Consider the following 26,907-nt stretch of genomic DNA (forward strand, 5'->3'; position numbering starts at 1 on the left):
TTTAGCATGATCTAAATTCAAGCATAGCTCTGCTTGAAAGATGTCAAAACAGACAACCTCCCTTCATTCCTTCACACATTCCTGCAGCACAAGACGTTTCTCAGATACCATTTATAGGATTCTTGGACAAGGACAATTTCATGTGATAGTGTTAAAAATATAGTTATTCACCTCAGGGCTAGGTAAAAGTTAGCATATTACTTCATCAGTTCAGAGGTATAAGCCAATTAACTTAGGAACCAGTCATTGGAGAATAAGTTTCTTAAAAAACTACTCAGAATTTACCAGGAGGTTGCAGGTTACAAAATAAACCCACACAAATCTTCTGCATTCCTATATATTAGCAACAAAGTCCAACAGCAAGAGATAGAAAGAGAAATCCCATTTAAAGCTAGGGTAGACAGTATAAAATACTTAGGAGTTTACCTGCCAAAACAAACCCAGGGATTATATGAACACAATTACAAGACACTTTTTGCACAAATAAAGTCAGATTTAAGTAAGTGGAAAAACATTAGTTGCTCATGGGTAGGCCGTGCTAATATAATAAAAATGACAATTCTACCTAAATTAATTTACTTATTTAGTGCCATACCAATTAAACTATCAGACAATTATTTTCTAGAGCTGGATAAAATAATATCAAAATTCATTTGGAAAAACAAAAGGTCCAGAATATCAAAGGGACTAATGAAAAGAAATGCTTGGGAAGGTAGCCTAGCGCTACCACACCTCAAACTGTACTATAAGGCAGCAATTATCAAAACCACTTGGTATTGGCTAAGAAACAGAGAGGTAGACAAGTGGAATAGACTTGGCACTCAAGATGCAGTAGGCAAGGAATATAGCAACCTTCTGTTTGATAAACCCAAGGACCCCAGCTTCTGGGATAAGAACTCACTGTTTGACAAAAATTGCTGGGAAAACTGGATAACAGTATGGCGGAAATTAGGCATAGACTCATACCTGACACCGTACACAAGAATAAAGTCCAAATGGGTACATGATTTAGGTATAAAGATTGATACCATGAATAAACTGGAGAAGCAAGGAATAGTGTATTTATCAGATTTATAGAGAAGGGAAGAATTTTTTACTAAAGAAGAGATAGAAAGCATTATGAAATGCAAAATGGATAACTGATTACATTAAACTGAGAAGTTTTTGCACAACCAAACCCAATGCAACCAAAATCCGGAGGGATGTAGTAAATTGGGAAAGAATTTTTACAGCTAAGCTTGGGGATAAAGGCCTCATTTCTAGAATGTATAGAGAACTGACTCAAATGTATAATCATACAAGCCATTCCCCAATTGATAAATGGTCAAAGGATATGAACAGGCAATTTTCGGAAGAAGAAATTAAAGATATCTATAATCATAAGAAAAAATGCTCTAAATCACTATTGATTAGAGAGATGCAAATCAAAACAACTCTGAGGTACCACATCACACCTATAAGATTGGCAAACATGACAGAACAAGAAAATGATAAATGCTGGAGAGGATGTGGGAGAGTTGGAACACTGATTCATTGTTGGTGGAGCTGCGAGCGCATCCAACCATTCTGGAGAGCAATTTGGAACTATGCCCAAAGGGCTACAAAAATGTGCATACCTTTTGACACAGCAATATATATTCTAGGACTATATCCCCAAGAGATCATAAAAATGGGAAAGGGTCCCACATGTACAAAAATATTTATGGCAGCACTCTATGTAGTTGCCAAAAACTGGAAGTCAAGGGGATGTCCATCAATTGGGGAATGGCTGAATAAATTATGGTATATGAATGTAATGGAGTACTATTGTGCCATAAGAAATGATGAACCAGAAGACTTCAGAGAGGCCTGGAAGGACTTATATGACCTGATGCTGAGTGAAAGGAGCAGAACCAGGAGAACTGTGCACAGCAACGACCACAGTATGCAAGAGTTTTTTCTGGTAGACTTGGAATTTTGTAATAACACAAGAACTTCTTAAAAAAAAAAAAATCCCAATGGTGGTTCTCTAAGGCAAAATGCCTTCCACACTCAGAGAAAGAAATATGGAAGTCATTCGCAGAATGTAGCAGATCATGTTTGTGTATGTGTATGTTTTTGTGTATCATGTTTTGATTTGTTATATGATTTCTTCCATTTATTTTAGTCCGACTACATAGCATGACTATAGTGAAAATATACTCAATAGGAAAGTATATGTAGAACCTATACAGAATTATATGCAGTCGTGGGGAGGGAGGGGGGTAGTGGGGGGTAGGTGTGGGGGGATAAAATCTCAATTGTATGGCAGTGATTGTTAAACATTAAAAAATAAAAAAATAAAAATAAAATAAAAATAAAAATAAAATGAAATAAAATAAAAAATAAAATAGAATTTACCAGGAGGGAAGCTCGGTGGTGCAGTAAATAGAGTGCCAGGCCTGAAATCGCTACAACTCCTATCTCTGAATTCAAATCTGACCTCAGACATTTACTAGCACTAGTGTGACCCTGGGCAAGTCACTTCACTCTTTTTAACTCCATTTCCTCATCTGTAAGGTGAGCTGGCAATAAATGGAAAACCACTTCATTATCTTTGCCAAGAAGACCCTGAATGGGATCTTGCAGGATTAGGACAGCTGAATACTAAACAACACTTCTGTGACCACTCCCTCCAAGGGTCATTACTGGTCTGAAGTAATCACAGATTACTTCCTCCTGAATAATATGAAAAAACATTCTGATATCCAGTGAAGAACCCCTTACGCTGGTCTTTAATACCTCCCTAATTACTTCTAGGAAGGGGGTCCTTCCTGGGCTAATAAGACAGAAAGAAAAGGAAATCTTTTTTGAAATTTATAGTTAAAAGAAAGACTGATAAAGTTTCTCTTTCAGGTTAGTCTATTGACTTCAAACTAGGTTAATTATAAAATTCTCTATTGATTTCTGAAAGTGAGGAAGGGGAATCTGTTTCCCTGAATCACTTCAGAATTGTCCAAATGACTGATGTGAACCTCAACTAATATGATTGTCATGAGAGTAAAGAAACGGAGATAGATACAAGAGATGGTTGAAAGGTAGAATCACCAAAGCCACACAAGTCCATTTGAATTAGGTCACCATGTTGTACGTGTGCTTGGAATATTAAGTAGTGATTTTATCCCTTGTCAGACTGTTAGCCTCTCCCAAGTAGGAATTATTGTGTTCTTGGTCTTTGCAGCATTTGCTCCTAGAACAGTTCTGAACATTTATTTAATGCTTATTGATTCAAAGGTAATTTAAAAAACCTTTTGTCTCCTGTAACACTGAATCAGTGATTCTCTGAGGGAGAGCTGGAGGAAATGAGTTAGTTCCTTCTGTGATGATAGTTGGTAATAACCAGCACTTATTTAGCCTTTTACAGTTATCTCACCTGAGTTTCACAATAACCTTGAAACTAGGGATTATAGGTAATAAGTATTATTGTCCCGTTGAATAGATGGGAAAACTGAGGCTCATTGATCTGAAGTGACTTAACTTAGGGCCACAAAGTTAAGTTATAGAGATAGGAATTTAACCCCAAGTCCACTGCTCTTTATAATGCATCAGTTTTAGCTATAAGGGGTCTGTTTCTCTTCTCCTATCTCTAAAGCAAAGGGCTAGAATCTTCTTTTCTCTTTCTCATCCCACTTTGGATGCCCTTTTGTGACTTATCCTGCCCTCTCTCTCTGTCCCCCACTGACAAGATTCCAGAAAGCCCCATATATAATGATATTAAAGGCTAAGATTTTCATAGAATTGTAATTACAAAGATTGCTAGCATTTACATAACCCTTTAAGATTTGCAAAAGACTTTACAGATATATCTCAGTTATTCATTCCAATAACCCTGGAAGCTAGGTGCCATGTTTATTCCCCTTTTATAGTTGAACAGTGTGGATAGCAGATAATTGTCATCACCGTGGTCACACAGTTCGTAAGTGTTTGAGACTGGGATTGTCCTCAGTTCTTCCTTTTAACCAAATCCAGTTCTCTTTCCACTGTATCACCCAGCACCTCATTCATATGAGATTCCTTCCAGTGACATAGATCACAGTCTCTTCATACCTCCCTTTCCTTTGAGACGCTTGTCTTTGTCCTCTCATATAACCTCTATAGAGGTCGAAGGCTTTCTTCACTTGTAGTCTTCTTAGCACCCTGGACAGTGCATGAGGCTGCCTAGATTTTCTCCTTTGCCCTCACCTCATGACTGACCTCCTTCCTCAATTGATCAGACATTTTCTGAATAGCTTTACATGCTTCTTTTTTTAATGATTTCTTGACGTATCTGAATAATAATTATCCAAATCTTCTTGATATGCATATTTGGATTCAAGCTATAAATTCAGGATATCTTTTAACTTGCTTATATTAATTTTCTTTGAGGACTTTTTATGTGTACAGTTCAACACAGCATTGGAAATTTCCGTTATCTGAAACATAAGAATCTCAGCCATGTGCTGGTCAAATGGTTTTCTTTCATACCACATTCTATAACCTTGCATATAAATAAACTCATTCCTTAGAGACTGGTGTGATTGCCCAGCAGGAGGCGCGGCATGGCAGACAGCAGAGTGGTTAGGGGCCCTAAGGACCTGCATTCAAATTCTACCCTTGTTACTTTCTTCGTCTGTGACCCTCTCAGCAAGCCCTTAATGTCTCTCTCTCCTGGCTTCCTTCAGGGCCTCAGTAAAAATCCTTCCATTCCCCTACCTCTAAGTTCCAGCTCCCTTTTGTGTGTGATGTTCCCTCCTTATGATGTAAGCTACTTGAGGACAAGGACTATCTTTCTTTTCACTTCTTTTTGTGTGTCGAGCTCTTGGCAAGAATGCCTGGCACATGGTAAAGTAAGGTGTGCTAAGTGTTTATTGCTTCTTCCTACAAACAGTGTTTTCCAACCCCTTGTCATGCTACAACCTTGCCTGTCTTGGTTGTCTCCATTGTATTTTGTCTATCTTGTTTGTACAAATTTGTTTGCACGCTGTCTCCCCATTATGCTGGGAGCTTTTTGTGTCTTTGGCACTTAACACAGTACCTGCCATGTAGTAGGTGGTTAATTGTTGATGTATCATGTTTTGACTCCCTGTGCCTCAGCTTTCTAATCTGTAAAATGAGCACATTGCAGTACTTAACCTCTGAGGTCTATCCCACTGGGCCTCAGTGTCCTTATTTATGAAATGAATTGATAGGATTACATGGCCTCTATGGTCCCCTCTACCTGCAGATCCATAATCCTCCATGACTCTGTCCTTCTGCATTTATAAAATGAAATGGTTGGGGTAAATGGCCTCTAAAATCCCTTCTAACTCTAAAACTATGGCCCTAGGATCCATGCATTGTATCCTTTTAACGTCAACAGAAGGACATTGTTTAAAAAACAAACCCTGACAATTGTGCCTCAGTTTTAACAAGAGGATCAGCATCACCAAAAACGCTGTCCAGCTTGCCCAGGTGATCCAGTTGCCCCGCCTCGTCTGGCTCAGCTGGGATGGACCTAGGATATGATGAGAGTAATGCATGGCCAATCCATATCCTCCTTTGGAAAACATGGGATGAACGCTAAGGTATGTTGAGAATATCCCTTGAGGATATTGTTGAATTTTGCACAAGACAAGAGGGAGGACATGGACTGCTATTAGAAGGAAGCTGACTCAAATGTCCTTTGGAATTTTAATGATTTAAAGAAAAAACTCTCCCTTTGCCTTCCCAACATTTCCAGTGGATTTGGTAATATTCATAAATCATCTTTCTGTTGGAACTGGTTTCTTTATCTGGGCTGAGGAGCTTCATTCAATTGCTAAGTATTCAAGAATGTATAGGGTACCTTCTCTCTATGTTCTGGGCACTGTGGGATGTTCTAGTGGCTTGTATATGTGTGCACATTTAAGTTATTGTTGTAGAATCATAACTTTTATTTAGATGAGGAAGAGAACATGGGATCATGGGTTTAGTATGGGAAGCAACCCTGTTATTGGTTCAGTCATTTCATTGTCCAACTCTTGGTGACCCTATTTGGGGCTTTCTTGGCAAAGATACTAGAATGGCTTGCCATTTCCTTCTCCAGCTCATTTTTTTACATATTAGGAAAGGTACAAAGCTAGTAAACATGTGAGAACAGATTTGAATTCAGGAAGTTGAGTTTTCTTGATTCTAGCATAGTGAGTAAAGTACTGGTGATGGAGTTAGGAGGACTTGAATTCAAATTTGGCCTCAAATACTAGCTTTGTGACCCTAGGCAAATCACTTAACCCTGTTTGCCTCAGTTTTCTCATCTGTAAAAATGAGCTGGAGATGGAAGTGACAAGTCAATCTAGTATCTTTGTCACACAGCTAGTAAGTGCCTGAGGACAGATTTGAACTCAGGAAAATTAATCTTCCTGACTTCATTTCCAGAGCTCTATGCACTATGGCACCTTCTAGCTACCCTAAGGGAAGGAACCTTAGAGATCATCAAGTTTGACTCCTGTATTTTACAAATAAGGAAACTGAGTCCCAGAGGTTAAATGGCTTACCTACCTAAGGTTACAAAGACTCAAATAGAAATCCTCTGCTGCAAACTAATTATCTGCACAAAAATTCAGATCAGCCTTTATTAAGAATAAGAATTGGAAGAATAGTTAGAATTTCCATAGCATTTTCAGCTATGCAAGGCACTGTACAGTATTCTCATTTGATCCTCTTAACTGTGGGAGGTTTACAAAAGGGGAAAGTAAAGCAAGTAACTTGCCCAGGGTCACAAAGTTGTGAGTGCCTGAGGCTAGATTTGAGCTCTGCTCCAGCACTTTGTGTTATGGACAGTGTCCCCTGGAAGCTCTCTTGGAACATTAAAGATTTTGTACTTTCTTCCTCCTTCCTTTAGTTGTTATGTCTTGCCTTTCCTCTTTTCTCCCCTCCCTTTTCCTTTTCATCTAGGGTTCCCTTTCAGTCACCTTCATTCCCACCTGTGAGAAGCCAGTCTTTCTTTCCATGGAGAGGATCTATCCAGGGTTCTGAACATCAGTTCCTGACCGTATCTAACCAGGTGCTCACCTGTGCCCAGTAGCTGCCTCTGACTAAAAATAGCCAGAAAGTTATTGAAGCTCAGTGGAGCCAAAGAACTGAGAAAGACAACAATGCTAGGCCATGGTAGAGTAGGTGAATCTGGCTGGGGAGGGGATATGGAATGACTAATATCAATCCCTGGGTTGGCCATCCTCTCTGACCCTCCTCCCTTGGAAAAGAAAATCTGAGAATACCCCTCTAATTAGGCACAGACTATCTGATGAGTCTTAGATCAGCAGCTTTGCACTGACTGTCTCCCATTCCAGGCATGCTGTGCCTACCTCCTCTTTGTCTTTTCCATTCTTCTAAGTCTGAATTTTCAGGGACATTTGGAAAGAACTTTTCATCTCTTGATTGAAGCCTTTCCCAACATCGCTTCATTTCCTCAAGATGTCTTGCTGTCTTCAGCATATTTGTTGTAATCACCTGATTCAAAAGCGTGCCCTTCAATGAGCTTTCCAGGGTTGTACCTTTATTCATGAAAACTAAGCCAACAGCTAATAGATACAAGATTATGCCAACATCTGAGCCCACTAGGTCCTCAATACCAGGCCTAAATACGTAAAATGGCCCTGGGGGCACTTCTAAACATTCTGTGTAATGGAAGAACTTAGTGAAGGAGAAAGTTCCTTGTTTCAGTATCAGTTTTTTTCTCTTAAAGAAAAAAAAATGGCAAATATGACTATGGGCAGTGTGCTTCAATTCACCATGCCAGGTTCTGGAAATTTATATATAAACAAAAAAATCATCTCACCCTCATGAAGCTTACACAAGTCATAGTATCCCACAGTTTGAAGGGGCTTAAAAGGCCATTTGCAATCTTAGGTCTAGAGCTAGAAGTGAGCACAGAACCATCAAGTCTACCTCCCTCATTTTACAGATGAGGGAACTGAGGCACAAAGTAATTAAATGACTTGTCCAGGGTCACACAGTTACTAGGTATCTGAGGTGAGATTTGAACCCAGGTCTTCTTGAGATCAAGTATAGGGCCCTGTCCATGATGCCCTACAATATATACATCCAGCATCACTCAACCAACTCTGTAGCTTCCACCCATGTTGTCAGAAGATCACCCAGTCTGCCAGAACAAAAATGACGTTCTGCCAACCATGGCTTTTCAAATAGTTTGCTTCATGTCTCTCTTCTTTTTTTTGCAAATTTGCAACTGATTTTAAATCCTTTCCTAAAAGGGTCTTCTGATACTAGGCACGCCAAAAGTTAGGGTGGATGTGTCCTGGGTTAAGAGCTGGTCTCAGGCTGAGTCAGGAAAACCAGATTGGAGTCCTTCCCTTGAGCATTTGTACAAAGGAAATCGCTGGTCCAACGAAATATAAGGCAAATACCTTAAAAGGCAAAATTGTCATAGAGGGAGGGTTGGCTTTGGAGATGGTAAGACTTGGGTTCGGATTCTGATTCTCTCCCATCCTGCCTGTGTGAGCCTGGGCAAGTTACTCAACATCTCTAACTTCTAATCCAAAGAAACTAAGCAGATCTAGACCTGCGTTGGGAGAGGGCATTTTCTCACTGCTAGTTCCGTTTACTAATGAAATTATTGAAATAATGAAATTTATTAATGAAATTAATGAAAAATAGGTCTAACCACAAACAGAGCAAAAACTATGTATTTTAAGTTGCTGCATGATTTAATGAGTAAAGGACTTGCTTTGAAATGAGAGATTTGGGTTCAAGACCTGAGTCTCACACACTGAATTCTAAGATCATGAGATGTTTGCTTGAAGGAGTTTCCTCATTTGATGACATTTCACAGACTCCTGAGTTCATCAGTGTTGATCTCCCCTTTTTCTTTTCCTTTTCTCAAGCCTCCCTCCACCCAAGTTCAAATATGCCTCAGTTTACCCAGAAGTGTAGACTCTCAAGTGTTTTTGATTCCTTGGGCCTCTCAACTCCTCCCGTTCTGAGGGAAGATCCTTCTTTTAGGGGATAACACAGGTAATTGGACCCCAGGGGACTAGATAGAACACCTGGTGCCATTTGCTCAAGCAGCTAGAAGGTGCAATGGGTAGAGGACCTGAAGAAGACCTAGAAGACCTGAGTTCAAATTTAACATCAGACACTATTTGTGTCACTTAAGCTCTGTTTGATTCATTTACCTCATCAGTAAAGTGGAGAGAATAATTCCATCTGCTCCTTAGGGTTATTGTGGAGATCAAATGAGATAAGGTATTTGCAAAGTGCTTTGCCAACCTTCAAGTGTTTGTAAATTCTAGCTAGATGGCAGAGGATTAAGTGGGCATTGGCCCCATCTCAAAGACTTGAAAGAACTGCCACTTTCTTGTGGATTGTTCTTATTTGAAATGGCTCCATGTAATTGTCACATGTTCTGCTGGCATTCTGTCAACTGTGTTCCCTGGTAGCCTATTAGCCAGAACTTCCCCTTCTCTGGAGTCCAATGTTCTCAATGATGATGAGGCTGTACAGGATCCCAGAGTGCCTTCTGCTTTGTCAGAGGATGACATCATCATATTCCATGGAGCTTCTGGCCTGTTTTAGGCTATTTTAGTTCTTTGAAAATATGGAAGCTCTATGCAACAGAAAATTTGATTAGCCAGGCATTCTTTTTTCTCACTTGGAACAGTCAGGTCACTGTACTCATTATTCTTCCCTGAAAGCAACCCCACCCCCACTAAACAGCAGGCATTAGAAAAGCAGAGAATTCCCCAACTCTTTCTAAATCCAATATTTAATAAAGTGACAGCTGGATTGTCATTTATCATACAAAGAAATTTGATAACATTCAATGGGATTCTGTTGTTATTGTTGTTGTAAATATCCTTGGAGGAAAGATTAAGGCACCTGCCTCCTTTCCTTAGAAAGCTGAGGGATTCTGGGTATCCAGGGTAGTTGTACTGTGTCTGGCATGATGTCTGTGTCATGGTCTTTCTTCCTTCCTCCCAAGGAGGGCTCCTTAGGCTGGGAGATTTCACTGTGTCCAATCAAGACAACAAAAGGCATCAAGAAAGCTTTTTTTCCAGTGAAAGAATTAATCACCCAATAGGTATTTATCACCCAGTAAGTCAATAAGCATTTATTAGGTGCCTATTGTGTACCATCCATGACTTTAAATGGTGCTGATAGGAAGAAAGGTAAAAGATGGGCCCTGTTCTCCAGGAGCCCACAGTCTAATGGAGACACAATAGGCAAAGAGCTGTGTTCAAACAAGCTATAGACCAGAGAAATTGGAAATAATCAATAGGGAAGGTACTAGCGTTAAGAGTGGGCTGCTGAGAGTGGACTATTTGCTGGAACTTGACAGAAGCCAGGAAACCAAGGAGGCAGAGATGGGAGGGAGAACATTCCAGTCATGAGAGGTAGCCCAGACTTCATGGTACAAGAGGCCAGTGTCAGTGGATTGAAGAGCACATTGAGAAGGTATAAAACATGACTGGAAAGGTGGGGAAGCTGGAACCTGATTACAAAGGGCTCTGAATGCTAAGCACTGGGTTTTAGATTTGATCCTGGACATTATGGGGACTGAGGTTTTGTGCTAGGTTCTGTAGATAAAGAGCAAACAGTGAAGCACTTTGTGGTCTCGGGGCTGATTTTGTATTGGTCCTAGATAACACAGACAGAAAAAGGCTCTTCAATACAAATACAAGTTCATTTCAGGAAGGAAAGAAAGGATGACAAGTAGAGAGATTTTAGAAAGTAGTAGTTGATTTCTTATCCTCAGACTGACCAGGGAAATGAGGAGAAATGGGTATAAAAGTGGATGGAAAAGGATGGTTAGGATGAATTGGAGTTGTAAATACTTCTATGTCATGGTCTTATAAAATTGTTATTAAGTGCTAAGAGCAAAGTACGGGCAGACTATTCTTGTAATTCACCTGGAAAGCTGGAAGATATTCATATGCAAATTGTGTGAGGAGAATAATGAGGACTTGAGGACCATGGGATCAAATTAGATTACATTTAAAAGACAGAGATACCCAAGTCCAGCGCGTGCGCACACACACACACACACACACACACAGTCTGATAACAGCTCCAGATTATTTTCCATTAACCCAGATTTCTACCCTGATATTGATCAGTACTGTAGCAATGCAGTGTAGCCAATAAAAAGTCTTGCTGTCAGGAAAACCTGGGTTCCAAATCTGAGTCTTTGACCCACATTGACTATGTGGGCCTTGACAAGTGACTTAAATTCTCAGTGCCTGAGGCTATGGGTTTCCTGACCTGTGGTTACCTACATCAGTGAAAATCTGGGGCCGGGGAAGGATGAATATACATATATATTTCTGTAGCCGCGTGCGTGTGTGTGTGTATGTGTGTGTGTTCCTGACTTTTTGCCTGAAGTCATAAATAGTAAGTGACAGAACCTGAGTTGGAAGGTAGGTCCTCAGGCCCCGGTCCAGCCTTCTTTCTACTGTACACACCTTTTAGTTGTCAGAGTTAGGGTTGGGACCCTGCTCTTCTTGATTCCAAGTCCAATGAAGGTCCTCTAGACAGTGTGGAAGCATTGTTAATGGTTCGAATGAGAGGGGATGAGAGCAATCCAAACTAGTGTAGTGGTTGCATTATTGGAGCAATAATCAGCGAGAATGGTTAACTGATCAAATGTAAACACCAAGGTATTAGAGATCACTCAAGTTACTTTAAGGATGCCTTAGAATTCTAGTGTTACCCACAGTAGGAAAAAAAACCAATTTACACACAAGAGGCAGGTGCAGAGGTGAGAATAATATGTTCTGTTTTGGTCATGTTGAATTTGAAATGCCTATTAATCCAGATAGAGTGGTCCAGGCAGTACTTGAGGGGGGAAGATTGTTTCTGAAGTGAGTTTAGGATTATATATATAGATCTAAGAGTCATCTTTGTACAAATGATAGTTGTACCTCAAGGGGAATATAACTCCAAAGTAGGGCAGAGAAAAGATTGGGAGGAAGAGAAAGACTCTCTTCAAAGAGTTATTAATCAAATCCTTTAATGTTGATAGGACTTACTCTGAAAGCTCTCTCTCACATAATCTCAGATTTGACAGTTCCATGCCCGCCCTCCCCCTCCCCCACCCAAGGGCACTAGATCCAACTTGTTCTTGAACGAAAATGTTTCTACATGACCCCCGACCTTTACTTGAAGCCCTCCAGGGAGAGGAAATCTGTTTTCTTTCTACGTCACTCATTTTACACTGGAGCCAGTTCATTGGCTTGGAAGCTTTCTCATGTTGAACATATTGATATTTAATATTATTGATATTTCTATGAACTGTTATCACTATTTATGGAGAAATTTTCTTAAGAATTCTTATTAAAATCCTACTGAATACAATGTTTTATATTTCCAGAAATAATTTTATACCTTGCTTTAAAGTAAATAGAAAGTAATCAAACTAGTCAAGATGATGAAGTGGTCATGGAATAAAAGTGGTGATAGAAAGGATTCAGTCTCAGTAATACATATAATTTACATTTCTGTAGCCCTTTCGAGTTTATACATATCTCATTGGAATCTTGCATCCTTTTGAAATTGGTATGGTTAGTTCTATTTTACTGATGAGGGAAGTAAGGTACACAAAGTTTATGAGACATGCACATGATTGCAAAGTTCATAAGTGAGGTTACCCCTGTATCAATCGGTTGAAGGGATGAATGGAGAAGTATTTCATAGAAAGCTTTTCCCAAATTCCTTTTAGTTGTCTTAGACCAGTGTTGTATAATGAAAAAAAGTTCTGGTTTTGATTTTGATACCTGTTTGACAACGCCTCACTTCATTTATTTGGGCCTCAGTTTTCTCGTCTTTAAAAGGTGGAGGGTGAGGGGAAGGACTGTGAGCTTCAAGGTCTGTTCCTACCCCCTCGAAGGCTGCTAAGAGATATGGTCTTAACTGGTGTCTGTTACCAGAGTCTAGAGAAACTTAGTAGCACCATGGACAGCCACTGAGAACTTCCCTCAGTCATAAAATGCGTCTTCTTAGATGTTAACAAATGATAACATTTTCTCCTCTACTGTTACAGCACTCAACTCCAGTTTCTTTTAATTAGCCAAAGATCCCATTTTTCACTTCTGGAAAATGTAATTAAACACCTGAATGCTGGCAGGGCTACTGCTGATTACAGTAATCTCTTGTCATCTGTAGCTCCTCTGAAACATTTTTGCATGACTGGGTAAATACCTGAGAAATAGCCCAAAGAAACGCATTTTATCCTCTGTTGTAACCATAACGAGCTTCCTGCTACAATACTGTGTCTTGATTAGACTACTCTGTTCTCTGATGTTCTAAAGCCTAGAATGTGCAGTGCATAAATGGGTTTTATCTTATTACATTTGGCAGCCTTTTCTTCCCCCTAAATGAATAATTCCTTACAGGTGTCTATGAGATCTTTCAATTGGGTACTTAAATCATGGGAATCAGGAATCTTGTTAAACTCATAAGACCCTTTATCCAGGCAACTTTTAAGCACCTGGAAAATAGAGAAATTTTCATAATTGCCCAAACTAAATGGCTTTTTAATGTCATTCCTTAAAGAAAGAATAAGGCTTATCTCTGGGAAATGTGAGATGGGCTTAGGTGCTCCCTTTTATCTTGACTTTAATTCTTGACACTGATAACTTAAAGGGCTTATGCATGTTGGGTTCTAGCCTTTCTGTCTGCCACTACTTGGGTTCTCAAATCTGAGAAAATCCCTCCTCTTTGGAGCCCCCATTTCCCTGGTTGTCCAATGATGGGTTTTGGCTGTATGACCTCAGAGGTAGCTTCCTGCTCCAAATCTGTGATTCTTTGATTCTTAGATCATCCACCCTCTTGTAACTTCTCTATATTTGTCCTGATTTCACCCTCTTGTGCCATAAGAACAAGCCAAACTCACCTGCATGTGAAAGTCTTTTAAATATTTAAAATCCCTAAAATGAGAGAATTTGATTCAACAGCCCTTAAGCTCCCTTTCAATTCCTTCAGACTGACCTATGACCTTCTTTTTCCTCTTCTCTCCAGTTTCAGTGTGTCAGTCTTTGATTCTTATTTCCAATATCTCCTTTTTGTTGTTTCGTTTGTCTTCTTGTTAAACTTAGATATTACCAGATTTGAAAGCCAACTTGTCAACTATTGTATGCAGGAAATAATAAGTACTGGGGCTACAAAGACAAAAGGGAAATGGTTCTGTTCTCAGGTAATTCACATTCCACTGGATCTGCACTTTGGTCATGTGGAATTTGGAGATTTGAAAAATCAGTAAGATCTTCATACTCTTTTCAATCCTGGTTTGGACCTGTGAAGCCTTAGGTTAGAAACTTGTCTGGAAAGTTGTATGACTCCGACCATGTCAGTGAAATTCTCTCAGTCTCATTTTCCCCCTCTCTAAAATGGAGACATTATAGCACCTACTTTACAAATTTGTTGCAAGTATCAAGTAAGACAATATACGAAGAAGATTTTGCCAACCTCAAAGCATCAAGATTATTACCAATAATAAGGTTCCTGCAAGCTCTGAGACTGATTGTATGAAGGTCATTATTATTGCCCAAAGGGTGATATTTTGGCTTTGTAGATTTGTAAGTACATCAGCTTATAGTCAAAAAACAGTTTTTAATGAAGAGAAACAGTTTGAGTAATGTCCTTTCATTCTGAAAAAAAAGAGCATCTTCTGTTTTGTCTGCTGAAAGCATATTTAATAACATTCCCCCCTCCCCCCAAGCTGCATGTAGGTCCTGCTGTTGGAGAAAACTGGCTTATGTTTATCCTGCTTTTAAGCCATTTGCTCACAGAACATTGCATAGCCCTGTGCAGACCCCAGTGGCTTGAGTGAAGCTTCTTCCTTGAAATGTTGTTATTTAACAATTACTCTGTCCCCTGTGGGGGTGGGGAGGAGCCTAAGCGAAGGTATCTGGTCCTCCCATTGTCCCTTCCTTCCTTCTCATGGTTGGGAGGCTTTTGTGAGCTGCTCAGAAATCTTCACTTTAGCCAACCTTGTTCAGAGCTGCCTTTGAGATAAGAAGTGCTATTTTGTTGACTCATGATAATGGTGATGTTTGTGCTTACTTAGATCTCATGTTGTTGTTCAGTCTTGTCAGTCATGCCTGACTCTTAGTGACCTCATTTGGGGTTGTCTTGGCACAGATACTGGAATGGTTCACCTTTCCTTTTCCTCCTCATGGATGAGGAAACTGAGGCAAACAGGGTTAAGTGACTTGCCAAGGGTGACATAACTAGTAAGTGTGCCTGGCCAGATTTGCACTAGTCTTCTGGACTCCAGACCTAGTGCTGTATCCACTGAGCTACCAGCTGCATCTTTAACTTCATATTCACTCCTTATAACTGATAAGAGTAAGCCCTCTGTCTGTCCTGATTTATTCAGTGGATGAGATGATTGGTTTATTTTTTTAAAACTAGCAGCAAGTAAACAATGACTGCTCTCCCACACAGAAACAGCTTTTGAAAATAGTGCATCTTTTTGGTTAATTAAATAGTTTGGGGGCACTTGAGTTCTAGAGAGTCTTTTTAAGGAGCCAGTTTGTAGCACAATATTTTTTTTCCTAGACCTGTGACTTCACTGGTATAGAGAACGCTCCTCCCATCCTTCTCTCAATCACAATGATCTTCTCCTCTTGACCCTTTATATTTAGAAAGTTACCCAGGGTACACTGGTACCTTGTATGACACAGCCAGAGGCCGAACTTGAACCCAGTTCTTCCTGAGGCCAGCTTTTAATTCAATAAAGTATGTGGCTTCTGCGTGAAAGATGTAATACAGACAAGGTTATATTTGACAGGGCATTTCTCTCTCTTTCTCTGTCTTTCTGTCTGTCTCTGTCTCTGTCTCTCTCCTTTTTCTTCTCCTCTTCTCACATTGGAAGGTTTTTGATGTAATTATCATGCTTTAATTACAGGATGATAGTAGTAACAACTATATACTCTTGGTGTTTTCCAGTGTTTACAATCCCAGGTATTGTCAGTTTTCTCCCCACTCTCCTCTGTATCTGTTGCCATAGAAACCTCTTCTCCATAGCAGGAGATCAGGTACTGCCTCTGCCTCCTGTTGGGAACCAAATGTCCCAGGCTGTGGGGAACAGTTTATGCTGACTCAGAGGTACAGATTGCCTGAGAGCCTGGCCTATCTCTCCTTTGGCTTATCTTCCCTCCTCTGCCCCTTCCCCTCCACTCTCTTTACCCCCCTTTTTCTTTCCTTTTCCCCATCTTCTCCTTTCCCTCCGTGGTTTCCTCACATTCCCTCTCCCCTCTTCTTGTTTTTTCTTTCCACTGCCAATTCTTATATTTTCTCTCCCATCCCCCTCATTTTTCCCCTTGTCCCCACTCCCATTTTCTCCCTTTGTTTCTTCTTTTTTGCCTTCCTCTTCTTCTCCCCCTCACCCCATGTGATATTAAATCAAATAACAGGCATTCCTTCAGCACTCATGGGCTGTATACTCACTACGTGAGGCAGAGTTGATCGAGTGCGGGCCAGGAGTCAGGAAGTTCTACATTCATGTCCCATTTTTGACACGTGTGGCCCTGGTCTAATAACTTCACCCTTGTGTACTCTGTTTCAGATAGGGCACCAACATCCACTGATGTTAGGAGCTTCACCTTCTGTTCATTGCCTGTGTTTTATAATAGGAGCCTACAAACTAAGGCTACTAGTATTTAAAAATAGTATTTTAAAACAAAAATCATTTGTTTGGCCTGAGAGGGCTCAATTTGGGCCTCAGACCATAGTTTGCTTACCCCTGATACTAATGAAATTTCAGATCCTGTCCCTATCTCTTGGTGAGTTATACTGGGGATATACAGGACTGCCCTCAAGAAGCTTTGCCATCTAATGAGAGGATACAACATATAGGTGGATAATAGATAGGTCAATAAATAGGTAAAAAATACATATAAAATGAATGAAATTAATTTTCATGGAGAGGGGAGATACTAGCAGTAGGGAAGTCAGTGATTGCAAAAGGCCTGTGGCAGGAGGAATGACTTCAACTGAGTCTTGAAGAAAGGTAGGGTCTTTAAAAAGTAGAAGTGAGGATGTTGTGTGTGACAAGGTTCTCACCTTCCTTCTACACACACACACACACACACACACACACACACTCTCTCTCTCTCCTTAACCTTAATCCTGACCAGTCTCCCCATCCCACATAAAGATGACCTTGACAGTACGTCAGGATTCTGAAGAGTCTTCTCAGTCCCCAGAGCTCTCAGTAGTCCTCTTGTATCCCCTCAGTTTTCTTCCAGCACCATGCCAGAGGACCTTCTGTGAACTGCCTCCTGTCTGAATGCAGTGTGTATGGAGTGTCCCAGAATGACACGTTATCATCAAAGCAGAGTTGTGCACAACCTGTAAAACCCTGTTTTGCCCTCTGGCATAATTTTGAAAATGCAGAATCTCTACATCAGCTAGGTCTTTGAAAAAGTTGTATTTCTAGTGTATTGTCAGCATAGAACTGACGTTGGCTGTAGTAAAAAGAGAAAACGCACTTTACTGGTTTTTTTACATTTATTTGGGATTTGTAGGAAAAATGATTCATCAGAAATCATTCTTTGTTGTTCTAAGATTTGTCTTTCTTTGTTCTCACCAGTCTCTTTTTTGTTTCTATTTTTATAGTGATGTTCAGGGCTTGCTAGGGCATACTTTCCCCCAGGGCACTACCTGGCAAAATGTAGTAGAAAGTCAAAGGACTTGAGTTCAGATCTCGAGTCTGCCTGTAACTACCTGTGTGACTTTGTGCTGGTTACTTGACTTTTCTAGACTTCATCTGTTGCCCTTGATCAACCAGTCCTGAAGGAGGATTTCTAAGGTGCCTTTAGCGCAATGACTCGATAAATTCCCTATTCCAGTCTTCATCTTGATCCTTTCTTTCCTGCCCTCTTGCCCCAGCTATCTCTGCTTCTGTCATAATGGTGGCATTGACATACGGGAAGACTGTAGAATTAGTGCTGGAAAGAACCTGCAAGATCCTTTAAGGTCAAGTCCAATCTTTTTCATCTATAAAGAAGAAAATTCTTAGAATCCCTGAGTTGTAATGAGCTCATGATGAGCCAAACAATAACTGGAAAAGAATCCTCTCTAAAACCCAAGAGCTGGTCCTCTAGCCTTGCTCTGTATCCCCAGTATTTAGCAGAAGACCTGACCCTTAGTGAGACTGATGGGAGGTAATAAGCATTTATACTATGTGCCAGGCACTGTGCTAAATGCTTTACAAATGTTATCTCATTTGATCCTTACAACAACCCTGGGAGGTGGATGCTATTACTTTCCCCTTTTCACAGTTGAGAAAAATGAGGCAGACAGAGGCTGAATGACTTGTGGCTTGCCCAGGTTCTAGCTACTGTGGTTGTTGTCCTTCGTCTTCAAAGAGGACCAAAATGACATCACCATTGCAAAGTGAAATTTCAGTGTGTCCGACTGTGGCTGATCAGACCAATACGAGCTCGAAATGCTCTACCACAGGTTGGGCATGGATAGTCCATATGAATAACTGGTGTGGATATCTCAGATTGCACATCCTACATTTACTTTGTGCTGTCTCAGTTCTGCTTTGCTCAAAGACCACAGCACTTTTTCTTATGTGGGCACGCCATGCTCAACAGTCCTGTGCCAGTATCTCCCATGTTGCACAATCAAATCCAAAGTTCTTGAGAGACCTTGAGAATGTCCTTGTATTGTTTCTTCTGGCCACCATGTGATCACCTGCCCCATGTGAGTTCTCCATAAAATAGTCTTTTTGGCAAGCATACATTTTGCATTCGAACAACGTGGCCAGCCCATCAGGAATTGCAATCTCTGAAGCATAGTTTGAATACTTGGCAGTTCAGTTCAAGCAAGGACTTCAGTATCTGGTACCTTATCTTGCTAGATGATCCTCAAAATCTTCCCTAAGACAGTTCCAATGGAAGCAATTCAGTTTCCTGGTATGGCACTATAGCTTGTATGTGTATGAGGCAGGATTTGAACTCAGGTTTTCCTGTCTCCAGACTCAGTACTCTATCCACTATGCTACATCCACTAGCTACACTTAATAAGCCCTTAATAACTACTCGTTGACTGACTAACCCTAGCCTCTGATTAAAGATCTCTGAGGACAGGGCATCTACTGCTGCCTCCTTCTTCCTACTACTACTGCCTATTACTTCCCTCCCCACTTGTGGGGAGAGAGAATGGGACCCACGCAGCAGTAACTGGACTTTTTTGCTGTTTGCTCATCTTGAAACTTGGAAGGAAAGTAAATTCCCTAAATTCATGGCCATTAACCTTGTGCATTTCATTATCTATCTCTTTCACAAACACTAGTTTCTTTGGCTAAATTAAGTTTTAAGCATTGAGGAATTTAGAGGAATGGGTGAGGCTTCAATGTCTAGGTTCCATTTAGTGTTTCCTCTGATTATCCTGTAACACTAGGTGAATCACTATCTGTTAGACATATTATAACATCTACTAATCTGGGGAGCAGCTCAGCAGCACAGTGGATAGAGTACTGGCCCTGGAATTGGGAGGACCTAAGTTCCAGTCTGGCTTCAGACATTTGACCCTCTGTAGCTGTGTAACTTTGGGCAAGTCACAACGCCAATCACCTCAGAAAATATTAATGGGAGTTGCTGAGATTAGACACGAATCTAGCAACCAGATATCTGCTTGTAATAATAATAGTAACCAATATTTATATAACCCTTTAAAGGTTGCCAAGACATTTACATAGATTATCTCTGAGAAGAGGGCCTGGCATACATTAAGTGCTTAATAAATGATTTTTCATTGATTTGATGAATAGAATGACATGGGCCTCGCAAACTTACTGGGAGATGGTTTTTTTTTTAAAGTTAATCTATTTATTTATTTAATCCATTTCAAAGCAAAATTGATTATTTGTTTATTTTTAGCATTCACTTCCATAAGTTTTAAATTTTCTTCCCCTTTCCCTTACCTCCCCCCTCCCCAGCATGGTGTGCAGTCTGATGTAGGCTCTACATATACATTCCTATTAAACATATTTTCCCACTAGTCCTGTGGTATAGAAGAATTAGAACAAATAGGAGGAACCATGAGAAAGAAAAAAACAAAACAAAAGAAAAGAAAAGAGACTGCTTCGCTCTGCATTCAGACTCCATAGCTCTTTTTCTTGATGTGGGTGACATTTTCCTTCACGTGTCCTTTGGAATGTTTCAGTCTTTGTATTGCTGAGAAGGGCTAAGTCTATCAAAGTTAGTCCTCACACTCTGTGGCTGTTACTGTGCACAAAGTTCTCCTGGTTCTGCTCCTTTCACTCAGCATCAGTTCATATAAATATTTCCAGGTTTTTCTACAGTCCTACTGTTTGTCATTTCTTAAAGCACAATAGTATTCCATTACATTCGTATACCACAGCCTGTTCAGCCATTCCCCAATTAATGGGCATCCCCTTGATTTCCAGTTCTTGGCCACCATGAAAAAAGCCACTATAAATATTTTTGTACATGTGGGTCCTTTTGGGAGATATTTATCCTGAGTCACTTATGCCCATTTTACTGATGAGCCAAATGAGGCCAAGAGCTGAGTGAACAGGTCATAGTCACACAATGTCTGAGGTGGCATTTGATCGCTAGGTCTTCCTGACTCCCAGCCCCACCATACTCTTCAGCTCAGAACATATTTCAATTGATTCCATATATTCTATTTTGCAGAGAGTCAGCCTGGTGTGGTGGATAGAAAGCCAACCTCGAAGTCTGAAAGACAGAATCACAGAACTTGAGAGGTGGAAGGGATCCCAGTGGTCATCTAGTCACCTCATACATGAAAGAACTCCCCTCTAGAGCACCCTTCTGCTTCTGTCCTATGCTACCTGTGACCTTGGTGACCAAGGTGTGTGACCTTGGCCCAGCCACTCATCTTCTCTGTATACCCAGGCAACTCTCTAAGACAAAATTACAGACCTCCAGCTGATCTCCATTCACACATGGAATATCCCCACTGGGGGATGGAGGTGTCACTGTACTATTAACAGATTGATCTGATTCCTGTCCTTCCTTGTCCCCCAACCCAGTGCCAGTGACACTGAGCAGCCTAATTCAGGTCCTCTTCCTTGTTGACCTGCATTATTTTAGCATCCTCTTAGTTGGTCTTGTTGCCTCCCCTTGCCTGTCTCTCCTCTCAAATCCTTCTTTCACACAATTGCCTCACTAACCATCCTTAATGCCACAGGCTGACCCTATCATTGAGAAATCTCAGCATCCTTCCTGATACAGTCAGGCTTGTTGCTTCACTTGGTTCCGCTGATTGGAGGGGAGGGGAACATCTCCTTTCCCACCTGGCTGCACTCATTGTGGACTTCTTTGGCTTCACTATTCTTCATCTGTCTTTTGTGCGTCAGCTTTCCCCCTTAGATTGGAAGCTTCTCCTAAGCACTTATCACAGTGCCTGACACATAGTAGGAGCTTAATAAATGTTTATTGACTGATGATTGACTGTCATCCCACTGTTCTAAACCATCTGTGAGTCCCTATTGCTCATAAAACAAAATTCCCAATTTTTAGCTTGTTATTTAAAACCCTGTTAAATCTCACTCCACAGTTTTGTTTTGTTTTGTTTCTGCCTTGTTTCACATTATCCCTATTCCATTCCCACTAAACTCAACTTTCTTCTGTACCATCCGTTGTTCTTCCCAAACTTGATATGTTAATATCCATTCATCAACGTTCATGGTTCCGATCTCCCTGGCTGAGCTGCCTTCCCAGATTGCTTTAACCTTATCGGCTGAGACTTTGATCATTGTGATATTGCTTTGAGGTTTAAATGATGGTGTTTGTACAATGCTTTGTGAACTGTAAAGTGTTATGTAAATACCAGCTATCATCATCAAGAAAGGTTAAAACTGTACCAAGTACGATAATAATAATAATAGCTATTGAGCAAATATCTCTGAACTACAAATGTGACTTTCCTCTCATTGCCACATGCCACAAACCAATGTAAAATATCAGCTGAGATCTTAACAAGTCAATCAGTCTCCAGAAAAAAGAACCCTGTTGCCTGTATCTTTCCCCCTCCTTATACACTATCTTTATACACTTGCATGGCATCTCCCCTGCCCTGAATCCAGTTCTTCCCCCTATTTCCATCAGAATCCTCCCCCTACTACTGGTCTTTTGGAGGGCAAGGGGCACCTCCTCTAGGAACCCAGCCCTGGTTCCTTCAGCTTAAAGGATTTCCTCCTTCCTCAGATTCTTCTTAACTTTTCTGATCCCTTGACCCCCCACCCCACCTTATCATTGGAATGTAAGCTCTTTGAAGTTTACCATCCTTGGATCACCTGCACTGTCATAATGGCTAGTACATAGTATGTGCTGGAAAACTGTTTATCCCTTGATTTTATATATTGTATTGTATTTTCTTATTTGCGTACCTGTTGTGTCCTGGGAGTAGAATGTGACCTTTTTGCAGGCAGGGACTGTTCACTTTTTCTGTGTTCCCAGGACCAGCACAGGCAATAAATAAATGTGCATTGGTTCAATGCAATTGAATCTGTCCTTTATTGAAACCATGCTCCACCTTGTATTCCTCGATTCACCTGTGAACAAGTCATGCTTCTAACAAACTTCCTGAGGGCAGAGATCGGGACCCCCTCTTTGCCTCTGCACCATCCTCTGTCAGCCTCTGGATTGACCACATACAAGTGAATTAATTAGTGCTCTTTGATTTCTGTTGATGCTGGACCTTAGCAACCAGCTCTCCAATCACTCCAAGAGTCAATTACAACATGACCCAGAATGGTGTTAGGCCTCAGAAGGAAAGAAGCAGTCATCGTGTCTTTTAAACCCAGTCAGTGCCAGAATGGCTCTTCATGCCAGTCATGGATGCTCTGTTATTTTCCTAGGTTAACAGCTTGGCAGAATGTACCTTCTTTGTCTTTCTAGACCCTGAAGCAACCTATACCCTCTGCTAAAAACCAGGATCTATTGGAGATAATCTGAATCCATGGATTCAAGTTAGGATTGATTTTTGGCTCAGTATAAGAAGGAACATTCTAAGAACCGAGACCATCTAGTAGTTCTTAATGACATTAGACTCTAGAAATATAATTGGAAAATTAATACTATCATGCTTTCTTAGATTTAGAGGTGGAAGGATTCCCAGAGTTCATTAAGTCCAATCCACTTATGGCACAGATAAGGAAACTGAGTCCCAGAAAAAGTTTAGTGGCTTGACAGGGTCACATAGCTACTAAATGTCTGAGGTGAGATTTAAGCCCAGGTGTTCATGACACCAAGTCCATTGCCCTATTCACTTATACCAGAGGTTCTCAATGTGTGATCTTTGGATGCCTGAAAGTCCCCAAGGTCCTTTTAGGCCATCTCTGAGGTCAAAACTCTTTTTTAGAATAATGCTATTATGTCAACTACAAAGTTGTAGTAAAGAAGAAACTAAGTTACCACTCTTTGCAGATGATATGATAATATACTTAGAGAATCCTGGAGAATCAAGTAAAAAACTGCTTGACATAATAAACAACTTCCGCAGAGTTGCAGGATACAAAATAAATCTGCATAAATCATCTGCGTTTCTATATATTACTAACAAAGGCCAACAGCAAGAGACAGAAAGAGAAATGTGTTTAATAAGGATATATGTGTAGAACCCATATAAGATTGCATGCTCTCTCTCTCGAGAGGGAGGACGGAGGTGGAGAAAATTTTAAACGTATGGAAGTGAAAAAAAAAAGCTTTAGGAGGCCAGATTTTCTTCATGTACTTTAACCAAAATAGCATAGTTCAACAGATTGACTATAGAAGATATGAGAATGTCTTCTATTAAATCAAACAACTTGCAGCAATATATAAAACAATGCCACTCTTCTCATGATTTTTTTTTTAGAATATATAGTTGTTTTCCATGTTTATCTTAGGATGCAATGGTTTCATCGTTATTTTAAATGATCAAATAAATGTTTTAAAAAATTGGTCAATGTCAATAAATATAGCCGGCATAACCCAACCTCTTGGGAGTGACGGTCCTTAATAACTTTTAAGAGGGTAGAAGAGTCCAGAGACCAAAATGTCTGAGAACTGCTGTGCTAGCCCACATTGCTAAGGGATTGGATGTGGTCTTGCCTTCTCTATCTCTTCCAGCTCTGTCACTTCATGGTTCTGTGGTGGTCTTCACAGTTCCTATGCCTGTGACTTTGATAATGGATTTCTATTTAGGGGGATTGTAATGTGGTGGGTAAAAGGACTAGTCTAGTCAACCTGATATTGACCTTCGCACATTGTAATGGTAAGGGGCGGAGGTGGGGGGGAGGGCAGGGGGCAGGGGTGGCATGTAAGAGCCTGGAGAAGACCGCATCATACTCTGTGTGGTCTTCCAAGTCGTTTACTCTCTCTCTGAAGGACTTGTTTCTTGGCTTCTAACATGATACACTCAAAGGTTCCTTCTAACCTCTGATATTCTGCACTTGTCATCCTGGAAAATAATCACCTGCTTTTGTGAGGAGAATAAAAATTCTAGCGAACATCATTGTGATGTAGACCTTGGGAGGGTCGCCATCTTACCTCCTCTCTCCAGAATAAGAGTCCAGCGTGTTCGTCTTTGTTTGCTGTCTGATTGCCCCTCTGGTGGATGCACCTCCACACACAAATCATATCCCCTGCTGATAGATAGCCATGAACAAACGATATTCTCTGGCCCTATTTGTCTTCTGTATTGACACAGTTTAATAGAGTGGATTTTTTAAAGACAGTATTCACTTAGTGATTTGTTTTTCCTGCCTTGATGGTAATGGGTTTTGTGTTACCTTTGAATATGAGTGTGAAGGAGGAATCATTTTTCATAATGAATAGATACATAGTCTCAGGGCTGTGAGGTTTTTTTTTAACAGCCCAGTTTCCCAAGCAGCAGAAATATAGAGTGGATTTTGAGTTGATCTTGTAGACTAGGAAATCTCCCTCCCACTTTTGACTTTCTGCCTCTTGCCCCATAACCTCTCAGTGCCTCAGGCTTCACTCAAGGTGAAGAAGGAGGCAGATTTTGATGTTGATCTGCCTTAGGAAAGGGACTATCCTCCTTGGGAATTCCCTATCTGGAAGTGAGAGGGTCATAATCTCTGAATTTGAGAGTTTGAAAACACCTCCATAGCCATTTTGTCCCAACTTAATGGGATTTCTTCTGCAGCAAACCTAATGAATGAAGACTTTGAGCAAGGGTGGGTCAAAAACCCTTCTTCCAGGGCAGAATTTCTTTTTAGTTATTTTTGACATGAAGGGTGATTGTTTTTAAGAAATTGGATGAGAATGGATAGGCAAAGAATCATGGTAGGGAATAAAAAAGTGTCCATTCCATGATTTTATTGAGAGTAATTATAAGTAATTAAGGGACAAGTGCACGGCACAATAGATGGAGCCCTGGGCCTGGCATCAGGAAGACCTGAGTTCAAGTCTGGCCTCAGATGTTTACTAGATGTGTGACACTGAGCAAGTCACTTAACCCTGTGTGCCTCAGTTTCCTCATCTGTAAAATAAGCTGGAGAAGGAAATGGCAAAGCACTCTAGTTTCTTTGCCAAGAAAACCCTAAATGAGGTCACAAAGAGTCGAACATGCCCAAAATGGCTGAACAGCAACAAAATAGAAATCGTTATAAGACAAGTTTTTTTAGTGCCTCTTCTGAAATGTGGCTCAGGAACGGTACCATTGAAACCCCAGATGCGGTCACAGAGAGTCAGCTATGACTTAAACAACCGAGCAATAAATCGTTGTCCTACAAATTTAGTTGTTTGTCTTAATGTGATGTTGTTTCTAATACATTTTATTTAGCTACAGGTAAAGTTACCACACCTGTGATTTTATCCCAACAAGGAACTCCATGCTGAGTCCCTCTACCAGTGTAGGTCCACATTTTCTGTGAAACTTTAGAGCCTTATGGCATTGCCCAGGTAAAGGGAATTTCCTCCTCTTGGACTTCCCGATATTCATGAAATCTCAGATCAAGGAACATATAGTGTGTTGGGAATTGGGGAGAGAACACTGGAGTTACTGACGAATCACACATCTTAGTGTCACCATATGTAAGCTTCCACCATTGGGCTAAATGATCTTAGAGAGTCTTCTAAGCTCTAACCAGCTATGACCCAGGCCAGCAGTCCATGGGAATAATGTTTAAAATAAAATTCAAGTCTGACCAGATTGTACTCCCTTGCCCAGGAATCTCAGTGAATCCCTGTTGCCTCTGGGTTAAAATAAGAACTCTTAGCCCTGACATCTGTGACTCTTCACAATCTAATTTGTCATGAGATACCAGCCTTGTTCAAGCTCCTTCATGCGTTCCACATTCTAGCCAAATACTTGCTGTTCCCAGATTTCTGACTCTGTCTCCCACTGTTGTACAAACTATGTCCCCTGGCTAGAATGTATTCCCTCCTCACTTCCGTGTCTTAGCACAGAGTCTTGTGCATATTTACACATTTGTGGAATTCAAATAACTCTCCCTAGCAACAGAGGTTTGCAATTATCAGCTGATCCTCCAGACAATCTGTTAAAGAATGCTGTGTGGTTCACTGAGTTGGATTTTATGCCTTACTTCTAGAGGGAAGATTAGGTAGAATTGGCCTTTTTCCAGGTAGGTCCATTTAGAGAGATACTAGGCAGTGATCACAGAGCCATGGAACCCACAGGAAGGAAGGAAGGAAGGAAGGAAGAGGAGGGAGGGAGGGAGAAGAGAATGAGGAGGGTGGAGGAGAGAAAGGAAAGAGGAAGGAAAGGAAAGAGGAAGAAAAGGAAAGAGCAAGGGAAGTTTAAGAGTTCTGCCTTCCTCTGAGATGCTAATAACATGTCTTGAATACTGTGGTGAGTTGTGGGTATCACATTTTAAGAAGGATATTGATTGGTAAACAGAAAGAGCCTTGAGGTCATGCTATCTGTTGGGTCAGCTAGGAGACCCCACAGTGCACAGAGCACTGG

The 26,907-nt window shown here is 40.6% G+C and overlaps 1 protein-coding gene across 3 annotated transcripts in view; it reads left to right on the forward strand.

Moving 5' to 3' along the window:
- Nucleotides 1-26,907, forward strand: part of PATJ (PATJ crumbs cell polarity complex component) — a 325,916-nt gene that overhangs the window by 174,696 nt on the left and 124,313 nt on the right. The window lies entirely within an intron of this gene.

This window comes from Notamacropus eugenii, chromosome 2 (assembly GCF_028372415.1).
Source record: "Notamacropus eugenii isolate mMacEug1 chromosome 2, mMacEug1.pri_v2, whole genome shotgun sequence".
Taxonomy (NCBI): Eukaryota; Metazoa; Chordata; class Mammalia; order Diprotodontia; family Macropodidae; genus Notamacropus; species Notamacropus eugenii.